This window comes from Trachypithecus francoisi, unplaced genomic scaffold, assembly GCF_009764315.1.
Source record: "Trachypithecus francoisi isolate TF-2019V2 unplaced genomic scaffold, Tfra_2.0 Lachesis_group19, whole genome shotgun sequence".
Classification (NCBI taxonomy): domain Eukaryota; kingdom Metazoa; phylum Chordata; class Mammalia; order Primates; family Cercopithecidae; genus Trachypithecus; species Trachypithecus francoisi.
This window is the reverse complement of record NW_022681464.1, coordinates 1350519-1356800: the sequence shown is the minus strand read 5'-3', so window position 1 is coordinate 1356800 and position 6282 is coordinate 1350519. Positions and strand designations below refer to the sequence as shown.

General features: G+C 35.5%; 1 pseudogene across 1 annotated transcript; it reads right to left on the bottom strand.

The window, feature by feature from the left end:
- Positions 1–497: 497 nt before the first annotated feature.
- LOC117063883 lies at positions 498–1625 on the bottom strand (annotated as a pseudogene). The gene has a single exon (XR_004429145.1). The product of XR_004429145.1 is annotated as an RAD51-associated protein 1-like (transcript).
- Positions 1626–6282: the final 4657 nt, after the last annotated feature.

The window sequence follows — 6282 nt, the reverse complement described above, 5'->3', positions numbered from 1 at the left end:
ACCTCGTGATCCGCCCGTCTCGGCCTCCCAAAGTGCTGGGATTACAGGCTTGAGCCACCGCGCCCAGCCGATTTCTATTTTATTAAAGGTTTTGACAATTAAGATTTCATAAAATGTCTTTAAATTCTATTTTCTAGAGAATAACCATCTAAACAGGAGACACATGCCATAAAACTGCAACCATTTTAGTGTGTAAAATAATTCCAAGTTTGTACTATAAAAAGATTTGGCTAAAATACAAAACATCTTTGCAATAAAACTGATAATGTAGTTTAAATAGCGTATAAGATTTCAGAAATGTCTTCTGAAAGAAATGAGAATGTTTCCCTCTGCCAGACAAAACTGAACAGTTAAAGTCAAGGTGCTATAAACTAGACAAAGCTAGAAAGGCACATCATGTAACTAGAAAAGAACAGCATGGAATGTGGTCTTCCTCTATGTCGAACTGATAGAAAAACAGAATATGCTCTTCACAAGGAAAGCCATGAGAAGATAATTCTTATAAACAAACTTCTCACTGAAGTCTTGAAGAGTTTTACTGAGAACATAATCATAATATGGCTAGAGGTCATTTATAGGACATGGTAATGGATTCCTTTGTATTACAATACCTGCCTCAACTATAAACACAAATCAAATATAAACACGCTTGGAAAGCTGTGATTCTCTCAACCAAACATTCCTCTGGTACCACACTCAGCTGCTAGTGGCATTTGGATGCAAAGGTTTAACTCGTGCTAATCTGGACAAGCCAAGACGGAGACTCTGATTTGGAGACTTCACAGACGCTACCGCCAGTGGGCTGCTGCTATTTCTGCTACCTCCAGATGCCGCTGGTGGGACCCATTTAGGTCTCTTGCTTTCAGCTGAAGGACTGCGTATTTGTAATGGTTTCCTAGTGGCATCTTCACTTCTTTCTTTTTAATTACTTTAACTTTACTTTTTCTCATAGAGAAGTCTTCGTCATTATCCTCACTCTCACAAAAATCAGAATCATCCTCAGAATCTTCAACAGGTGCAAAGTCTGGTTCAGTGTCATTAGCACTATCATTATCACTGCCTTCCAGAAGAATCTTCCTCTACTGTACTGAAGCTTTAGATGCTGCTTTTCTTTTCCTTTGAACCCCACCAACATCATCTTCCACAGTAATCTTATCCAAATCTAAATAATCACTGGCTACACTGCAATTAGAGATATGAGGAGACTTATTCATTGTTTCTATTTTATTACTGCCATATTTTTCAATGCTTTTATATTGAGACTTCTGCACATTAGTGATGACTGTTGGAAGTTCCTTCACTGATAAAGCTAGTGCAGCTTCTAAGTCTCTCTGGTAGAGTTTGTCATCTAAAGCCATCCTTTTTTAGGGGTTTTCTCTTGTATTGGGATTTCTTCTTTCTGGAGATTGCTCAAGTTAGGTTTTGTTTGATCTTGTTTTAACTCCTTTGGTGTTGTTCTGGATTTCTTGTTTAAAGGTACAGTTGCAGAAACAAAATCATCATCACTGTGAGAGTGGTCAAACTGTGAGTAATTGACTGGTTTCTTATGTCTCACAGGCCGCACCCTGGTCCCTTTCAAGGCTTGATATTTACAGTTCTCAAATTCTTGTTGGCTTCAGCAGCGGTTTCAAGTCGCACCCAAAACCAGACTTCAGCGCCCTCCACCCCCTCTACCCTGTATTTTCAAACTTTTAAATCTCAGCCAACTGGATAACATAAAATACGATATTTTGTATTCCCCTGATGTCCAATTATTTTAATTGATTTATAAGTACTTTATTTTAATATTAGCAAAATTTGCCTTTTCTCTGTCAAACATGTTATAACATTTCCACTAGTTTGTGGTAGGTCTTTTGATGTTGTATACCATATTATTTTGTTGAACAGGTGGTTTAAATTTTTATTTAGGCACATTTATCACCCTTTCCTCTATTGTTTCTGTATTTCTTACTCATTCTATGGAAAAAATAACTGTTTTCTTGTACCACTGTTTTTGTTCTACTTCTATTATCATCTTTGGGATATTTAATTATTATCTTTTGAACACTTAGTTATTATCTTTGGACTTCAGAGCCAGATAATTAAATTAACCATAATTTTTCCTTCATGATATACTTTCATTCTCATGTATGGATGACTTATATTTAGTTATTTAGTTTCAGTAATGCAGAAATCATCAAAACTCACAAAGTCAAAACATTCACAATGTAACAATTTACCATATGATTCCTTGTATCCCATGCTCCTTGCTACCCAACACCATCAGAAATAATTATTATCCTGAATTCTGGGTTCATCACCTCTTTGCCTATAATATCCTTAAAAATTATTTATTGTAATATTTGCATTTATTTTGGCTAACAAGTAAAAACTGCTTATATTTATGCTGTACATCATGCTGCTTTGTTATATTTATACAGTGTGGAATGATTAAATCGGTAATGCCCATATCCCTCACCCCATCTCCTTATCTTTTGTATATATGTGGTGAAGACACTAAAACTTATTCTCTTAGCAATTTTCAAGTATACAGCATATTATTACAAATAGTAGTCATCATGATATACAGTAGAGTTTTGGCATTTATTCCTCTTGCCTGAGATTTTGTATCCTTTGACCAACATCTCTTCTCTCCTCTCTACTTCTAAGAGATCAACTTTTCTACCTTTTGCATGTTAGTGAGATTATGTGGTTTATGTCTTTCTGTGCCTGGCTTATCTCACTTAACATAATGTACTCCAGGTTCATCCATGTTGTCACAAATGGCAAAATATCCTTTTTATGGCTGAAAAGTGTTCCACGGTGTATACATGCCATTTTCCTGATTCATTCATCTACTGATGAAACAGGTTGATTTCGTATCTTGGCCATTGTGAATAGTGCTGCAATGAAACTGGGAGTGCAAATCTCTCTTCAGCACACAAATTTCATATTTATTGGGTATATACCCAGTAGAGAGATTGGTGAATCATATAGTAATTTTATTCTTAATTTTTAAAGAATCTCAATACTGTGTTTCATAATGACTGTACTAATTTACATTTCTGCCCATAGTTTACAAGGGTTCCCTTTTCTCTACTTCTTCACCAATACTTATCTTCCATCTTTTTGTTAGTAGCCATTCTAATAGGTGTGAGATGAGATCTCATTGTGGTTTTAATTTGTATTTCCCTGATGATTAGGAATGTTGAGCTTCTTTAAATATCCCTGTTGGCCATTTGTATGTCTCTTTTTGGAAAAAAAAAAAAAAAAAGTCTATTCAGGTTGTCATTTTTAATCCAGTTGTCTTTTTTTACTGTTAAATTCCTTATATATTTTGAATATTAACCTCTTATAAGATTTATAATTTGCAAAATTTTTTTACATTCTGCTGTCTGCCTCTTCAGTCTGCTAATGGTTTCCTTTTCTCTATAGACACTTCTTAGTTTGATGTAATCCCATTTGCCCCTGTTTGTTTTTGTTGTCTGTGTTTTGGGGGTCATATCCAAAAAAATCATTACCCAGAACAAATGCCATTAAATTTTTCCTCTAGTGGCTTTATACTTTCAGATCTTACATTTAAAACTTTAATCTATTTTGAGTAGATTTTTATATATGGTGTGAGACAAGGGTCAAATTCCATTCTTCTGCATATGGATATCCAATTTTCCTAGCACCATTTATTGAAAAGACTGGTCTTTCCCCCTTGTGTTCTTGACATCTTTGTCAAAAAAAAAAAAAAAAAAAATGACCTTAGATGTGTGGATTTGCTTCTGGGCTCTCTGTTGTCTTCCATTGGTCTATGTGTCTGTTTTTATGTTGAGAGTATACTGTTTACATAACTATAGTTCTGTAGCAGGTTTTCATTACTTACTGTGATGCTTTCAACTTTGTTTTTGGTTTTTGTTTGTTTGTTTGGTTGGTTTTGTTTTGTTTGCCCAAGATTGCTTTGGCTATTTGGTATCTTTCGTGGCTTCACATGATTTTTAAGACTTTTTTCTATCACTGTAGAAAATATCAGTGGAATTTTGACTGGGGTTTCATTAAATCTGTAGACAGTTGGGGTTAGCATAGACATTTTAACAATATTAATTCTTGCAATTCATGAAGACATGATATCTTTCTATTTGTGTCTTCTTCAATTGGTCTCATCAATGCTTTTCAGTTTTCAGTATACAGATATTTCACCCCATTGGTTATAAATTATTCCTGATTTTTTTGTAGCTATGGTGAGTGGGATTATTTTCTTATTTTTTGAATAGTTTATTGCTGGTATATAGAAACACTGCTGATTCTTACATGTTTTCTATCCTGCAGCTTTACTCAATTTGTTTTCTATCTCTAACAGGTTTTGAATGGAGTTTTTAGAGTTTTCTGTATATAAAGTCATATCATCTGCAAACAACTTGACTTATTTCTGATTTGGATGCCTTTTATTTCTTTCCCTTGCCTAAATACTCTAGCTTAAACTTCCAATACTATGTTTAATAGAAGTGGCAAAAGTGGGCAACCTTATCTTCTTCCTGGTCTTTAAGAAGAAGCTTTCAACCTTTTCCCAATTCAGTATGATGTTAGCTGTGGGCTTATCATTAGCTTTTATTATGTTGAGGTACATTCCTTCTATACCTACGTCTTTTAGAGATTTTTCATAAAATGATCCTGAATTTTGTGAGTACCTGTTCTGTATTAATTGAGATGATCATATGGTTTAGTTCTTCATTCTGCTCATCAGCTTCTTCTTATGTTTCTTTCATCTTGTTTGGACTGTATAGGATGCTGGTTCTATTCTAGTAATTGTTTATCTTTTAATAGTAACTATCTCTTTTCACAGAGTTATTTGCTAAAGAGTGTTCATGAAGGGTGTGGAAATTAGGAGTGGGCAGGAGAGTGAGCTAAGACTTGGGTAGCTTCCATTCAGGTATACAGATCAGAACACGATCTCAACAACTCTCCCTGGTGTTCCACACCAAAGGCCTGACCCAGATCTGTGTTTTTACCCCTTAAATGGTAAGAAGCACCAGATGTTACAGATGAGTGTGTGAATTGATTTTGTATTTATTTATTTATTTTTGCCTTGAACTATGGTCAGCAGATAGGAATCTGATTGTTACCCAACATGGCTCCTTTTCCACGACACACTAACAGATTGTAAAGGATATGCTTCTGGCGTATTTTCTGTATGCGTCTCTCTTTCACCACTCTGCAACATGGACCCAGGGTAAGGAATTCTCCCATGGCTTTCCCACATACCCCTCCTTACCATTTCAAGTTGATGATCATTTTAAAGTCCTTACCATTTTTAGACTATATTTGATCAACTTCTTTTCACAGTTTGAAACTTAGCATTAAGGCAGCATAAAGAAGTTTCAGTGAAGATGGTGCTTTTTTTCTCTGTTCATTGTTTCTCTGTGTGGTTAAAAAAAAAAGCCTTTATTTTGCTATCTTCAACCAGATAAACTTATTTAACAAATATTTACTGAGTAACCACTGTGCAAAACTCCATGCAAGTCACTGGAAACACCATAGGCAAATGTGAATGTTCTGCTTGAGAGGAAAACATTAAAGACATAAAAATTATATGACTACACAATTACCAAGGTTAATGACTGCTGTGATGAAAAATTGTGGAGCACTCGTGGAGATTAAATAGGAATCTAACTTAATCTGAGTATGATGAAAGGCATCCTTCAGGAAGTGATATTTAAGCTGAGTCGTGGGAATGAGTAGGACCTGGGTACACTGGCGAGTAAAAGAGGTTCACAGAAAAGGGACAACATATGCACATGTCCTGAGGCAGGAAGGAGGTTGGAGTGTCTGAGGAACAGAAAGGACAATGTGACCTTCAATAGAAAGTGTTATAAATTTGAGTGCAGACTTTTAAAGAAGTTTAGACTGTATCCTTTAAAAAAAAAAAGGTGGGGGGAGGTGGGTTGGGGGAAATGGGGAAATGGGGATAGGAAGCAAATTTTTAAAATGTCATCCTGGCTTCTGTGTGGAGAATTGCTGGAGAAAGTCTGGAGACATGTGACCACCAGCTCAGAAGCTATTGGAGTAAAGAGTATCTTCAATAACAGTGGTGACATTGGACATAAACAGAAGGTGGATTTGAGATAATTTGGAGATAGTATCTCAACACTTCCCATACCTTAAATTCTACAGTCCAGACAAAATTAACTAATCACAGTATTTGCTAACAGAATATGCTGGTTCACACATACCACCATGAGCACACTGCTCCATCCACCTAGTGAAGATTTACTCATCTCTCAAATCTGAACTCCAGTGTCAATTCCTGTCACAGGT